Genomic DNA, 17,531 nt, shown 5'->3' on the forward strand with positions numbered 1-17,531 from the left:
CAAATATGATTGGAGAATTCATGCCGCTGTCAGTGTTTCACAAGACATGTTACCATTTGAGTATCTTAGATAATTCCTGTAATAAAGAAATATGCTTAAATTTCCTAAATGCATTGTTTCGCAGACTTATGATTATGCAATACCTATCATTATCTTTTACAATTAATGTCCTCCTGGAAGTAATTTGAGAACAAAAATTTCATATTACTAGAAGCAATATAAGAATTTGATAATTAGTTTATAAGATAAGTAATCCAGCCAGGCAACTGACAAGATATAAATTATGAGTGATGCTCTGGTTCACAAGTAAGCAAAATGATGTTTTATATTTTATTACAAGTCACATTTTCCATCTTTGTGGCCTTTATCTGGTTTATTAAATATCTCTACCCTCTGTTGGCTCCATCTCAAAGAGCTGAGAAGCAGAGTAAATTACAGTATACGAGCAAAAAAAAGCACAGAAACCTGGCAATTGTGAATCTAGTCAAGTTTGATGATTGAATTTTACAATTTATTTCCTCTATTTTTCTTGGATCCTTGAATGTGCATAGGAATTATTAAATCCTACATAAACTAATTTTAAGAGTTTTTTTTTTCCTCCCCTGGAGTATTATTTCAGTATCAGTGTCTGCTTCATGTGGAGTGTATGGACTGATATTTATTGTACTTGCTCAGCTATATATTGCTTTGCATCTATGTATCTATCCATCCATCTGTATCTAGCCTATCTGTCCCTATTTCTGTAAGACAGATGAAAAAGCAATTGAAATGTATTTGCAGAACCAATCATTTAGATTAGTATGCTTGTTGAAACACTCTTTGAAGATTCAAGAGAACTGCACAACTTTCCCTTTTTTATGTCTGTTCATATTTTAAAATCATGAGTTTTTACTTGTTTTCCTGTCACAGAGCTAAGTAATAAGCTAGAGATTGCTGTTGTGGGAAACATAATGTCTAGTGTGCCATTCAGCAGAGAAAGGAAATCACCTGTGGCTAGTCTAAAAGTTTGTTCCTGAAATAGATAGGGATCTGTCATCACCTGATGTGATAGAAACCCAACGAATCCTTTTATCTCATCTGTGCTGGTGAGAGTGCCTTTGTTTAATCATGATGAAAAAAGATCCCCCGGTAAAAGGGAAATGGGTTCCCCACAGAATAGGTGGTTCCAAATGGCCATTAAAAATGTATGCAGATAAACATCATTTATACGGTATTGCTTTACAGCAGATTATAGAGTTCATGTCGTGTGCCATGGACACCATGGGGGAATTAGGAGAGAAACAGTTTCTATTTCCCTGGAAGTCCTTTCAGGGTAAAAGAGCTAAAGTAGTGGCTAGAAGTAATCCCTCAACAGTTTGAAATCACATTGCTTTAAAGGACAATAACAGATACAAACCAGTATAATATTTGGCACAATTTTCTAATATGTTTATTTTAGATAATAAAAATATCAATTCCATGTGCCAAGAATATTTCTCAATTATAACTGCATTATGTTAAGAGAATAATGAATCCATTTATTATTTATTAGCATATATTAATATAATGTCCTAAGAATAAAGAAAAAATACAGTGGTGTAGGTACTTGAAACATGTATTTTTAAAAGATTAAATTTTCCATCTCATGATATTCATCACCTTATGATTCACAAAATGTCTATAACATAATAATTGCTTTACTGCACTAGGGTAATTGTAGTGGCAATGAAAATATATCATCATTGTGTGCATACATGTGCGTGTGTGTGTTTTCCTATGGATTTACAGAAGAGATGATAAGTCATCTAAGAGATGACTAGCTAAGAGATGATAGTCAAAAATACAATCAACAACACATCACAGCAGGATCCTCTAATGGGACCTAATTAAACCTAAGGGCTTCTACACAACAAAGGAAACTATAAGCAAGGTGAAAATACAGCCTTCAGAATGGGAGAAAATAATAGCAAATGAAGCAACTGACAAACAACTAATCTCAAAAATATACAAGCAACTCCTACAGCTCAACTCCAGAAAAATAAATGACCCAATCAAAAAAATGGGCCAAAGAACTAGACATTTCTCCAAAGAAGACATACAGATGGCTAACAAACACATGAAAAGATGCTCAACATCACTCATTATCAGAGAAATGCAAATCAAAACCACTATGAGGTACCATTTCACGCCAGTCAGAATGGCTGCGATCCAAAAGTCTACAAGCAATAAATGCTGAAGAGGGTGTGGAGAAAAGGGAACCCTCTTGCACTGTTGGTGGGAATGCAAACTAGTACAGCCACTATGGAGAACAGTGTGGAGATGCCTTAAAAAACTGGAAATAGAACTGCCTTATGACCCAGCAATCCCACTGCTGGGCATACACACTGAGGAAACCAGAATTGAAAGAGACATGTGTACCCCAGTGTTCATCGCAGCACTGTTTATAATAGCCAGGACATGGAAGCAACCTAGATGTCCATCAGCAGATGAATGGATAAGAAAGCTGTGGTACATATACACAATGGAGTATTACTCAGCCATTAAAAAGAATACATTTGAATCAGTTCTAATGAGGTGGATGAAACTGGAACCTATTATACAGAGTGAAGTAAGTCAGAAAGAAAAACACCAATACAGTATACTAACGCATATATATGGAATTTAGAAAGATGGTAACAATAACCCTGTATACGAGACAGCAAAAGAGACACTGATGTATAAAACAGTCTTTTGGAATCTGTGGGAGAGGGAGAGGGTGGGATGATTTAGGAGAATGGCATTGAAACATGTATAATATGGTATAGACCTAACAGAAGCAGAAGATATTAAGAAGAGATTTAAGAATACACAGAAGAACTGTACAAAAAAAAAATCTTCACGACCCAGATAATCACGATGATGTGATCACTGACCTAGAGCCAGACATCCTGGAATGTGAAGTCAGGTGGACCATAGAAAGCATCACTGTGAACAAAGCTAGTGGAGGTGATGGAATTCCAGTTGAGCTATTCCAAATCCTGAAAGATGATGCTGTGAAAGTGCTGCACTCAATATGCCAGCAAATTTGGAAAACTCAGCAGTGGCCACAGGACTGGAAAAGGTCAGTTTTCATTCCAATCCCAAAGAAAGGCAATGCCAAAGAATGCTCAAACTACCACACAATTGCACTCATCTCACATGCTAGTAAAGTAATGCTCAAAATTCTCCAAGCTAGGCTTCAGCAATACATGAACCGTGAACTTCCTGATGTTCAAGCTGGTTTTAGAAAAGGCAGAGGAACCAGAGATCAAATTGCCAGCATCCTCTGGATCCTGGAAAACAGCAAGAGAGTTCCAGAAAAACATCTATTTCTGCTTTATTGACTATGCCAAAGCCTTTGACTGTGTAGATCACAATAAACTGTGGAAAATTCTGAAAGAGATGGGAATACCAGACCACCTGACCTGCCTCTTGAGAAACCTGTATGGAGGTCAGGAAGCAACAGTTAGAACTGGAGATGGAACAACAGACTGGTTCCAAATAGGAAAAGGAGTTCTTCAAGGCTGTATATTGTCACCCTGCTTATTTAACTTATATGCAGAGTACATCATGAGAAACGCTGGACTGGAAGAAGCACAAGCTGGAATCAAGATTGCCGGGAGAAATACCAATAACCTCAGATAGGCAGATGACACCACCCTTATGACAGAAACTGAAGAGGAACTCAAAAGCCTCTTGATGAAAGTGAAAGTGGAGAGTGAAAAAGTTGTCTTAAGGCTCAACATTCAGAAAACGAAGATCATGGCATCTGGACCCATCACTTCATGGGAAAGAGATGGGGAAACAGTGAAAACAGTGTCAGACTTTATTTTTCTGGGCTCCAAAATCACTGCAGATGGTGACTGCAGCCATGAAATTAAAAGACGCTTACTCCTTGGAAGGAAATTTATGACCAACCTAGATAGCATATTCAAAAGCAGAGACATTACTTTGCCAACAAAGGTTCATCTAGTCAAGGCTATGGTTTTTCCTGTGGTCATGTATGGATGTGAGAGTTGGACTGTGAAGAAGGCTGAGTGCCGAAGAATTGACGCTTTTGAACTGTGGTGTTGGAGAAGACTCTTGAGTGTCCCTTGGACTGCAAGGAGATCCAGCCAGTCCATTCTGAAGAAGATCAGCCCTGGGATTTTTGGAAGGAATGATTCTGAAGCTGAAACTCCAGTACTTTGGCCACCTCATGTGAAGAGTTGACTCTTTGGAAAAGACTCTGATGCTGGGAGGGATTGGGGGCAAGAGGAGAAGGGGACGACAGAGGATGAGATGGCTGGATGGCATCACTGACTCGATGGACGTGAGTCTGAGTGAACTCCGGGAGTTGGTAATGGACAGGGAGGCCTGGCGTGCTGCGATTCATGGGGTCGCAAAGAGTCGGACATGACTGAGTGACTGATCTGGTCTGATCTGATCTGATAATATCATATATGAAATGAGTCACCAGTCCAGGTTCGATGCACGATACTGGATGCTTGGGGCTGGTGCACTGGGATGACCCAGAGGGATGGTATGGGGAGGGAGGAGGGAGGAAGTTTCAGGATGAGGAACATGTTTATACCTGCCTGGATTCATGTTGATCTATGGCAAAACCATTACAATACTGTAAAGTTAAAAAATAAAATAAAATAAAAATACATAAATAATTGAAAAACTTAAATTTTGTAGAGGCAAATATTTCCTCATGCACCATCATGAGCATTGAAGAATTATAATGAAAATGCACACAAGAGATTCAGCATAGCTCATGGCATCTATTGAATTAGTATAATTGTGATGAATTTTTAAAAAGCTGTCTTTCTTTGACTTTACTTTATTCATTGTGTTTTATTTTCACCACACATTATTGTATAAGATGTCCCTTATTAATACCATCATAGTCACATGTAGACTTGGAAATTTATATGTCTCCAAGGAAAAGGATATCACAGTAATTTTTAAGGATATAATTTTCAATAGCTCATATGGGAATTACAATTAATGTTTTTATGGTATTTTTATTTTATTTAAATAGACTCATAAATTGCCTATGGTGCAAAATATAAGTTTTTAGAATGTGAGATTTTCCTGGTATTCCATTTGTTGGGAATGTACAACTCTACTGCAAGGGGCATGGGTTCCATCCCTGGGCAGGGAAATCCACATGCCTTGCAGTGTGGCCGGAAAAAGGGTTAGGGCCTATTCTGAGCCATCAAGATATGATTCAGTAATAAAGATGATAATTCTCTTTTCCGTGACAGAAAAAAATCAGTCATTAAAAATGTAATCAAACAACTGAAATGAATGAAAACAAACATTTTTTGGAAAGCAAAACTTGGTACTGACCTTAAGCCAAATACAGAGAAATGACAACTGGGCAAAGAATATGCAGTCACTAGTTTCAGTGCTTTTCAACCCTTTATGAGGCTTTCACAAATATGCTATTTATTGTTTGAAATAGAACCACTATGAAGCAGCTTCATGTTATATTGGAGGTGTAGAAAGTCAGAATCAGATCAGATCGGATCAGTCGCTCAGTCATGTCCGACTCTTTGCGACCCCATGAATCGCAGCACGCCAGGCCTTCCTGTCCATCACCAACTCCTGGAGTTCACTGAGACTCACGTCCATAGAGTTGGTGATGCCATCCAGCCATCTCATCCTCTGTCATCCCCTTCTCCTCTTGCCCCCAATCCCTCCCAGCATCAGAGTCTTTTCCAATGAGTCAACTCTTCACAGGAGGTGGCCAAAGTACTGGAGTTTCAGCTTCAGCATCATTCCTTCCAAAGAAATCCCAGGGCTGATCTCCTTCAGAATGGACTGGTTGGATCTCATTGCAGTCCAAGGGACTCTCAAGAGTCTTCTCCAACACCACAGTTCAAAAGCGTCAATTCTTCGGCGCTCAGCCTTTTTCACAGTCCAACTCTCACATCCATACATGACCACAGGAAAAACCATAGCCTTGACTAGATGAACCTTTGTTGGCAAAGTAATGTCTCTGCTTTTGAATATGCTATCTAGGTTGATCATAACTTTCCTTCCAAGGAGTAAGCGTCTTTTAATTTCATGGCTGCATTCACCATCTGTAGTGATTTTGGAGCCCAGAAAAATAAAGTCTGACACTGTTTCCACTGTTTCCCCATCTTTTTTCCATGAAGTGATGGGACTGGATGCCATGATCTTAGTTTTATGAAAGTCAGAATAGGGGAAATTAAAAGGTTTTTAAAAATAATTAGTTAACCACATTTGTAAGACACACAACTTAAAAAAATATCATTTATTTTAAAACATTTAAATTTAAAAATTATTTAATTTTATTTCTACTTTTGGAGATTTATAAAGTTGTTTAATACTCTGTATTTTTTTCTGCATTAAATATTGCTTTTAACAGGCATTTAAATAGTTTTAAAGCTTCATTTAAATAAAAATTTTAGTAAAAGTTTAAATTGTTCCTCTGTCTGAGAAATATTATAGTTTCTTAAATATTAAGTAAATAGTTTCACTTTTTCCTTGATGTTATAGAGTTTACTGAAATAAATTTATTTGATATAAATATAAATAAATATAAATGACATTATTTATATAATAAAATAAATAAATTTGCCTATATAGTTGAGCTTTTTCTCTGAGGGGTTATGTATTTTTACTTATCCATATATGGGTATATACTTGATCTTCTCTTTGTGTCAATTTTTCTTTCTTTCTTTTTTTTTTTTTTTTGCCAAATCCTCATGAAATGGAAGACTATACCTTTATAATCTGTTTTCTGTGTCTCATTTAAAAAATATTTTTAATATTTTTATTTGTCATGGCTTGTTAAAAGGGAAATCGTGGGCTCAATTTTCCAATATTTTTACTCCATTTAGCCTTTAAAATGATCACTTAATTCATTTTAAAAGTTATTTATTTCTGAGAGGCCCTGTTATTTCTTCTTGTTAATAGCATGTTCTTGTTTAAAATCAGCCTTTCTTGTTTCATAGATATAAAATTATCCTTTTCTATAAAGCTCTCTATGAAGGTATTCACTCATATTCATCCAATAAATGTGGCTTCCAATTGCTTCTTCCTTTAAGAGATATCTTATCACTTATTTCTGATACTAAAATGTATATTAAAATAATCAATCACAGGGCCGTGCAAGGAGTTATCCCTTTATAATATTGTTTTCATTCATAATCTGTTCCCCTCAAATTAGAAGCCATTGAAGTTTGATTCCATATCCTGAGTAATGTCTTTTTGCAAATACTGTATTTTCTTGACTATCTTTGAAATTATTACCTGACTTATTGGAGGTAATCTTTCTTCAACTGTTAAACAGCTCTTTGCCATAGTTTCATCTGTAAACTATTTTCTTTATTGTTATTTTTTTCTGTTTTGGTCTTGTTTTCATCATGTGCCTAGGGATTCATTGTTACTGTTCATGTTGAAGACTAATGGATAAATTTATCATTTAATTGACCTCTCTTCCCAGGTGTCTGTAGTTTGTTTTTCCAAAGGTCTGTTTTGTACAATTAAAAGCTGTGTTGTATCATTTGTTGAATGTGTCTTGACAAGTGACTCGACTTTAGGGCAGGAAGGCATTGAAGCAGCTGCTTGTGTTACAGTCTCCATAGGCCAAACTGAGAGTTTGCTTTGCTTTGTTGAACCCATACCAGAAGATGTCATTTCCCCCCATACTTCTATACTTTTTACAAGGGTAGGAATGAGAAGTGGATGTCTCTAGTTGCTCTGGTGTATCAATCTAGACTTAACTAAAGAAACTGAACCAATAAAATGTGTATATCCAATATATGTTGTTGTTGTCTAGTCGCCAAGTCCTGTCTGATTCTTTTGTGACACCATGGACGCTAGTCTGCCAGGCCCCTCTGAACATGGGGTTTCCCAGGCAAGCATACTGGAGTAAGTTACCATTTCCTTCTCCAGAGGATCTTTCCCACTTAGGGACTCAACCTGGGTCTGCTGCATTGGAGGTGGATTTCTTACTAGTGAGCCATCTGGGAAGCCCTATATTCAACATGTACATTTTGTTTTATCTGTTCTATTGATATACATATGGAGAAGGCAATGGCACCCCACTCCAGTACTCTTGCCTGGAAAATCCCATGGACAGAGGAGCCTGGTAGGCTGCAGTCCATGGGTCGCTAAGAGTCAGATATGGCTGAGCGACTTCACTTTTACTTTTCACTTTCATGTATTGGAGAAGGAAATGGCAACCCACTCCAGTGTTCTTGCCTGGAGAATCCCAGGGACAGGGGAGCCTGGTGGGCTGCCATTTACGGGGTTGCACAGAGTCGGACACGACTGAAGTGACTTAGCATTGATATACATATATTAATTAGAAACAAGTCATACATTCTGTTCACACTCAGGGGAGGGGAATATTTAGAGTGTGTCCCCATCTGATTACTGTTTCCAAAAGTGGAAGTAAAGATTGAAAAATTGACAGGCACAGTTCTCTTTAGCTGAACTTTTAATAAATTACTTTTCTTTTCCAAGATTCACTCTTAACTGTATAATTAAGAACTCCAAATTTAGAAACTCCTCTGAGTTTTAAATGAAAGATTATTTCTCGTATTAACAATATCTAAAAGAGCCCCTTTCTGTGGAAGTAACATTTTAAAAAATTACAGTAGTCTCATTTGAAGATGTCTTCAAGATTCAGTTTGGAGAAGGAAATGGCAGCTTCCTCTAGTAGTCTTTCCTGGAGGATCCCATGAACAGAGGAGCCTAACAGGCTGCGGTCCATGGGGTTGCAAAGAGTTGGACATGACTAAGCACACACTCAACTTAACTCAAGATTCAGTTAATGTTAGGGAAACTGGAAGCCATTTAAAACCACAAATCAATTTAAAACCTCAGAGCAATTTTTCTTTTTAAGTGTTTGTTTTTAAAGAAACTTTAGTTTGTCATTAAGGGCTTCTGCTATCTCTGTTACTTGAAGCATGGTTGAAGTTGCACCTGCATATAACACTTTTTTGGTAGCATGCATAGAACATGTAAAAATGAATAGGCATTCCTACACAACTCTATAAATATAAGTTGAATGTTAAAAAAGAAAAACTATAGCTCTTATCTAATTTTACTGGCCTGCTCAATCAATTTTTTCACTACCATTGAGTACTACTAAGCAGTGGTTCCACACTGTGACATCCATACATTTTATGCTTATTTTTGAACAATAAGATAGCACGTTGGCCGTGTTCTGTGGTATTTATTTTTGTTTTATTATAGTATTGAGAGTTACAATATTAAATTTTGAAAAGTGGTAGATGATTTCGAAAAGAGACTATAAGCAGGTGCAGACTCAGCATGCCCAACTCATTTTCACTGCCTTTTCCTCCTCTTGTTTACTTTGTAATAGTCACCCTTGCCTGACAAAGCCAGTTACTTGAATGGGCAGTGACAGGAAGAGCCAGATGAATTGTGCCACCACTCTGGGTTTCTCTCTCACAATTATGTGGTCATCATGCTGAGAAAAACACTTGCTGGAGAATGACCACTGAATTCCCTTTCACCAAGGTGACTATTATCCCATGGCCACTGTTGCTCTGTGGGACACTCTAGAAACATCTAAGTGTCTCCTGTGGATGTCATTATTGGTTGGGAAAAACATCTTATTTTTTAAAATGTTACTGATGGTTTATTCTAATGGAAACCAAGATAGGACTTTTTTTTTCCTCTGAAAGTAAGCCAGCATACTAAATGTGTGACTGTTATGCCTTCTAAATCTACTTGTTGATTAACAGTATATATTAAAGGTAATTGCATTAATATTGTATATCGAGTAATACAATAAAAATCTGCTGAGTGTTTGCTTTGAAAAAACCATAGTTCTGGGTTATGGGAGTGAAATTTAAGACACAGTGCCTGTCTTTTTAAGAATCACTATTTATTAGTAAAACTCTGCAAACCCACTCTCTAAAGTATTAAACTTGTCAAAGCTATTAAGTGTTAACTGGCTGAGAAAAGATTATTAGCAAACATTTTGAATAGAATAGACAATATTAGGCTAATTTCCCTTATTATGGTATCAGTAGTATTAATAAGAATCTTAACATCTTTAGTATTTTATCCTGCATATTATTGCTAATTGTGTAATCATAATAGAAAACCTATAAAAGTAATAAATCATTATTTTTCTTAAAAGTCACATGGAGAAACTTGAAAACATTGTTAAAAAATGTTATATAATTCTATGTGTGTGGAATGTTCAGAATTAGTAAATAGTATTAGAAATTGTATTAATGGTTGTCTAGGCTTGGAAGTTGAGGGAATAACAACTAGTTGGTAAATTTGGAATGATTAGAAGTATCTTATAATGTATTGTGATGATGATGCCTATATCTGCGATTATGTATATTTGCTATCATTGAATTATATATTATGAATTGGTTAATCTTATGGTATAAAAGGGCTTCCCAGATAGCGGTAGTGATAAAGAATCAGCCTGCCAATGCAGGAGACATAAGAGACATGGGTTCAATCTCTGGGTCAGGAAGATCCCCTGGAGGAGGGTATCACACCCCATTCCAGTATTCTTCTTCCCTAGAGAATCACATGGACAGAGTAGCCTGGCGGGCTATGGTCCATAGGAAGACCCCATATGACACCCAGGGCAAGTCCATGCACCACAACTGCTGAGCCTGAGCTCTGGAACCCATGAGCCACAACCACTGAAGCCCGGGCACCTGGAGCCCATGCTCCATAACAACAGAGAAGCCCTCACTTACCTCAACTAGAGAAAAGCCCACGCAGCAACAAAGACCCAGCATGACCAAAAATAATTTTGAAGATTTAATTTTTTAAAAAACATTGTGACTTATTTTCTTAAAATGCACTGCTTACCATGAATGGTATCATAAATTGGAAACCATCCTGAGATGACAGTTGCAGCCTCACTGTAGAGTAAAGGATCAATGTCAATGTACACTTTACCAATGGCATCATTTGCACTATATGTATCATGGTCAATAACTGTGATCTGGAGAGGTTCATCTTGTAAATCTTCATCATCCACCTAAAAAAGGATACTTTAAAAGTTAAATCTTATAATAAAAATATAATAAGAATCTTATAATAAAAAAAAAAGAGTTGGAAACAGCGGAAGTGGCTTAGCACAGAACACAACATATGGCATAAAAATGATAAAGCTCTTAAAAATTATCCTTTGTATAACCTGAATTATGGTAACCTCAAGACAGTTTCCCAGAACCTCATATAAAATAAGAGTTAAATATGTTTTTTCATGTAAGTTATTTACTTGTCTCCTTCCTCCCTTTTCTGTCTTCATCATTACCATCATCACTTCATTGTCATCATTATTAAGACTGTATTTATTTTCCACAAATTTTACCAATAACCTGTGTTAATGTTAAGCCTCAGTATAAAGAGGAAGGTGGCAAAGGAAATTTGCACTTTTTTCAAGACTTTTAATACACTGTTTTTGGCTTCCCGGGTGGCTCAGAGGTTAAAGCATCTGCCTGCAATGTGGGAGACCTGGGTTCGATCCCTGGATCAGGAAGATCCCCTGGAGAAGGAATGCAATCCACTCCAGTATTCTTGCCTGGAGAATCCCACGGACAGAGGAGCCTGATGGGCTACAGTCCACGGGGTCGCAAAGAGTCAGACACAACTGAGCGACTTCACTTCACTTTCACTTCTGGTTTTAAGGAATTAGAATGGCTCAAGAAACTCTAAACCCTTTATTTCTTCTTCATTCCTAGAACAATTCTTTACACTTAACCCATTATTTGTCTTTTAAATACCCCTTAACTCTTTCCTTTTTTTATTTATTAACTTACTTTTCTCTCTCTTGATTGGAAGATAATAATATTATCTCCTTTTTTTCAAAAAATCTATTGATTTTTTTTTCTGAAAAAAATTACCTCATGGTTTACTCTTTGTAACAATAATTAGTCCAGGGTTTCAAACATGGCTTAGTGTATTATTAATCTAAATAAACAGATTCACTATCCATATAAGTTGGTGTTCTAGGATTCTCTCTGTTTTAAGCAGAATAATCACTAATTAAAGACTGTTGCTGCTGCTGCTGCTAAGTTGCTTCAGTCATGGCCAACTCTATGCGACCCCATAGACGGCAGCCCACCAGGCTCCCCCGTCCCTGGGATTCTCCAGGCAGGAACACTGGAGTGGGTTGCCATTTAATCCATGTACTTTCCTGGCATATCTGATGGAATGGAACTAGGTTAGAATCACTGTAGTCAATATCACTGCCTAAATTACATGTCTAGTAGCTGATGTCAATAACATGCCATCAGAATTTTGGTAAAGTCTAACACTCACCACTGCTGGTTCTTGGTACAGGGGTTTCTGCTAGAATTTCTCCCACTATTGCATCTGAAACTTACAAGTCTCTCAAGATGACTCCTGGATGACTTCTGAACAAACAACGTTTCTTCACAATCTTCCTAGTGAAGGAGCACATTGAGTGTTTCTTATTTGTGGAGCCCACAAATGCCTGATGTTTAGAATGTCAGAGTAGGGAAAGGGCCACAGACTTGGTTAATATCATTGAGATTCTACACTTCTTAGTGCAGGCGTTTGCCCTTGCCACTCATTGACTCAGGAAACACATATGCCCTAGTTTAATCATGGTCCTACTTTTAGACTTGCAGTTGAGTTAGATATTATATTTCATTTTTTTACAGCCAATTTGAGTTAGAATTTATATTGTGTTCCCCAAAAGTTACCCTGGCTAATATCAATCTAGATGTACATATAATAAGGCCAAAATAGCCCCTACCAAGAGCAGCATAAATAAAGCCCAGCATAATCAACTTGTTTTACAAAAAGAAAGAAATGAAATTTAAACTTGGTGATTTGTTTTAATCACACACACAGTGATTCCAGTTTGGGCCTACCTGATTCTGCTTGCCTCTTTTCCCTTGTTGTTCAGTTGCTAAGTTGGGTCCAATTCTGCAACCCCATGAGCTGCAGCCTGCCAGTCTTTCCTGTCCTTCTATCACTAACACCTTCTATCACTAACACTATCACCCTGAGTGTTTTCTCTAATGCTCTTTATAATGAGAGTTAAGACAGAACTGAAACCTCTTAGTATTTTTGTTGTCTGATGAGGACGCAATCCTGATGGTGACTGTAATTCTTATGCATATGGTCTCATCTCAGTGTACACATTAAATTCTCTATTTTCTTAGAGCTCCAGTTTCTGACATACTGTTTTAAAATTTTTTAGATTCCCATGTGTTTAGTCCTGTTACATGACTCCCCTCCTCTCCAACATAGTCTTTATTGAAGTAATTAAACATGAGGTAAATGAATTTTAAAATACTCACCTTGAAAAAACTGTTTATAAGGTCAATTGTAATATTTTTCCCATAAAATGGTTTAGATAAACTTAGGAGCCGAATATTTTTTTCATTTTGTATTATAGCTGGGGATTAAATTACTTTCCAATACTTTCTCTAGTATATATATATATATATATATATAATATATATAATATTTAATTTGTATCTTATTTCTCAGTGTATATGAATTCTCTCAGCATGTATCCTAAACAGAAAAATTGTGCCATTTTCAACTGTGTTTATGATGTTCAGAATAATCAGACCCCTAATGTAAATTTTCTTTTATGCACATGCATTATTAATTTGCAGAATACTGGATATTATAAAAAATATCAAATCATTCTGTGAACATCATGAATAAAACCTTACATTCTAAGTGACTTTACTCATTTCCTCTACTGTGCCTTCCACAGGAAATTTAAGCTATATATACATACTTTTTTCTTTGCTATGGATTATTGAATTGAATATTTAATAGAATAGTAAATTTCACTGTCAGACTATACTGATACTTCATATTATTTTATTTCTCATATCTCAGTTTCCTTATATAAAATGACACATAGTTGTTCAGATCAGATTATACTGATCTTATTCATACAAATTGGATGAATAAAAGTATAATATAAAGGAAATATGATTTTAGATATGAGAAATTTATTAAATAATACAAATCCAGGAGAAAATATAGTATTATTTTGTAAGTACCACAGTGACATATTGTGTCATTCAATTATGTATTTTATTTAATTATTTTAATTCATATATGTTGTTGAATATTTCCTACTTTTAATTAATGAAATATAAATCTCAAGAAGTAAATATTTTTATTTATGTGAAAATTGACCATGTGATTTTTGTCATTGCTGTTTTGAGATGTGATGCAGAACCAACCTAGGTATAAAGGTTATTAAATTTACAGCTTATGCACTTTTAGCTAATATCTCAGTATCTAGCTCAAATCTGATTTTCTATCAATTAACTTGACAATGTGAGTGCTTCAATTACATACAAACCATGTAACTGCTAACTCTACAATATCCCATCCTAAAACATATCTGCAATATGGAATAAATATTTAGAGGGATCATTTCCTTTCTTTTAAAATTAATTTTCTGATGTTAATATCAAATGATATTAAGTCCTCCACACCCTTCTTTAAAATGCATAAATGACATGTTGATATAGGCTTCTAAAAATTCATATATTGCCACATTATATACACTTGATATCTAAACTCTGAGCCAAAAAATGAGGGATTAGCCTCAGACAGAATCAATTCTGTGATGGTGCTCAACCAACAAGGTTTCTTCTCCACTTCTCATTCTGTTTTGAGTCATTTACAAAGCAGGGAAATTGCGATGGACTTTGTCTGAGAGCCAAACCAGAAGTGACAGATTGCTCTGGTTAATTGCACTGGCTGGTTGGCCTCTCAATGCCTTTTACAAAATGCATCAGAATATCCCTAGAGGGATCCTATAGAGAGAAAAGAACAACAACAACAAAAATATGGAGCACAATAAGTACTTGTTGCTTGTAAGAAACTACATTAAATAAGTTTTAATATGAGATTTAAAACATATTTTGCCAGAGTTATCTTAGTTACATATTTTAAAATGTAGTCTTAGTAGCTAAATAATTTAACAGATGGTGGCATTAGATTTTGAAAAGGGACAAGTTTGACACTACTGAATTTTTATATTTAATTAATACATGTGTAATTCAGTTTAATTGATTAGAAACATATAGTTTACCTAAAACTAAACATGACAGATGTAAATTGTTGTCTGGTCCAATGTTTTTAATGTATGACTGTTTTTTTTTTTCATAATCTTGGTTACATAACGTTGTGTGGGTATTTCTTTGACATTGTACTTAAATAAGTATATAGTTATAGATAACTGAAAAATTATGTAATCAATATTCACCATTTTTTTAAGCAAATGATAGTTTTATACCACCTTGGGGTTCCCTTGTGGCTCAGCTGGTAAAGAATCTGTGCGCAATGCGGGAGACCTGGGTTCGATCCCTGAGTTGGGAAGATCCTCTGGAGAAGGGAAAGGCTACCCACTCCAGTATTCTGGCCTGGAGAATGCCATGGACTGTGTAGTCTATGGGGTCGCAAAGAGTTGGACACGACTGAGCGACTTTCACTTCACTTTCACTTGCTTAGGAAAGAATGTTTCCAATAATGCCTTTAGTTACCCTAAACTAGGAGTTGAGTTTTAGAAAAGTTGGTTAAAGTTTTCTGTTATATAGACTTCTTGGTGACAAAGAATGATTTTCATGTTAAAAAAAAATGTCCATTGAAATAAAATTGTGATGAAATTCTCATTCATTTTAGCAAATGTGTTGGCGCTTGGCTTATAATAGTAGATAATTTAAAGCTCTTATGTTTACGAACATGACTTGTACATATTGCTAAAAACTATAAAATTTTTTAAAAACCTAATTTCTGTGAAATATTTTTAAAGAAAAACATATCAAATGTGAAGGAAATTTAAAGCAATAAGTTGAGAGGAAGATCAGGAACATCACAGAAATTGTAGTTGATAAGTGACTCAAAATTTTTATGATTTTGTAAGTAGAATAGATGCAAAGAAGATCTAGATAGGCTAAAATTCAATAGTTAACAGACCCCCAAATTGATGGTTTTAAAATATAAAAGCTTAATTTTCTCTTTCATCTGACTGCCTGGAGTTGAATTTCAGTCTGGAAGGGTAGTTTTGCTTTGTAGTTTTGAGGTTCACATTTCCTCTGTGATACTGTTCTTATTACAGCTCTTAAAGCATTGGTCAACAAATGAAAGCTCAGGAGATAAATATGACCTGCTGTTTATTTTTCAAATGAAGTCTTGTTGTAACATAGCTATACCAATTCCTGTATGAGTTGTCTGTTCCATGCTTTTGTGATGCAATGCATACATACAGTGTGATTCATGAAAATCGAGCCCCTATAATGTGATTAGTCCTTTTTATGAAGAGGGAGAGGAGGTTTCACTAAGTACACACATGAAGAGGTTACATGAGCATGCAGTGAATCACCGAGCACTCCACGCCAGGAAGAGGGCTCTCACCAAGAATCTGTAGGCACCTTGATCTTGAACTTCCCCCTCTCCAGAATTAAGAAAACTAAATGTCTGTTACTTAGGGAAACCAGTCTATGATATTTTGTCAAAGCAGCCCAAGCTGACTAACTCAAGAAAGCTATATTTATTGTTGTGTTAACATGCTGCTGCTACTGCTAAGTCACTTCAGTCCTGTCCGACTCTGTGCGACCCCATAGACGGCAGCCCACCAGGCTCCGCCATCCCTGGGATTCTCCAGGCAAGAACACTGGAGTGGGTTGCCATTTCCTTCTCCAATGCAGGAAAGTGAAAGGTGAAAGTGACGTTGCTCAGTCATGTCCCACTCCTCGAGACCCCATGGACTGCAGCCCACCAGGCTCCTCTGTCCATGGGATTTTCCAGGCAAGAGTACTGGAGTGGGGTGCCATTGCCTTCTCCAAGTGTTAACATATGTCCATACAAAACTCTTCTGGAGAATTCTAATGGATTACTTCTTCATTTCTTCTGGTACATAAAAAGTAATTTTGAATACTCAACACAGTCTAAAACTGAATATGTCTGTTGAGTGATTAAAAAATAGCATGATACAATCACTTACTTTTTTTTTCCCACGCTGGAAGGCATGTGGGATCTTGGTTCTCTGACCAGGATCAAGTCTGGGCCCCCTGCATTGGAAGCAGAGTCTTAATCACTGGACTGCCAGGGAAGTCCAGCCACTTAACTTTCTTTGTACTTTTTACTTCTGTGTGTGTGTGTGCAAGTGCTCAGCCACTTCAGTCATGTCTGACTGTTTGTGACCCCCCCTAGACTGCAGCGTGCCAGGCTTTTCTGTCCATGGGATTCTTCAAGCAAGCATGCTGGAGTGGGTTGCCACGCCCTCCTCCAGGGGATCTTCCTGACTCAGGGCTTGAACGTGCATCTCCTACATGGCAGGCAGATTCTTTACTACTGAGATACCGGAGAGGCCCCCCTTTCACTTCAATTACATCCCAAAGCTGAATAAAATGAGTTCTAGATATTCACAGGCTCAAAACTGATTTGGCAAACAGATGTGGTATGTATTTTCATTGAACCAGGACTTCCCTGAGGGGCTCTCTTTATGCTTTTCAACATAGTCTGATCATATGATGGGGATAGATTGTACAGTT

The sequence above is a fragment of the Bos taurus genome, chromosome 12, assembly GCF_002263795.3.
Source record: "Bos taurus isolate L1 Dominette 01449 registration number 42190680 breed Hereford chromosome 12, ARS-UCD2.0, whole genome shotgun sequence".
In the NCBI taxonomy this organism is placed as follows: Eukaryota; Metazoa; Chordata; class Mammalia; order Artiodactyla; family Bovidae; genus Bos; species Bos taurus.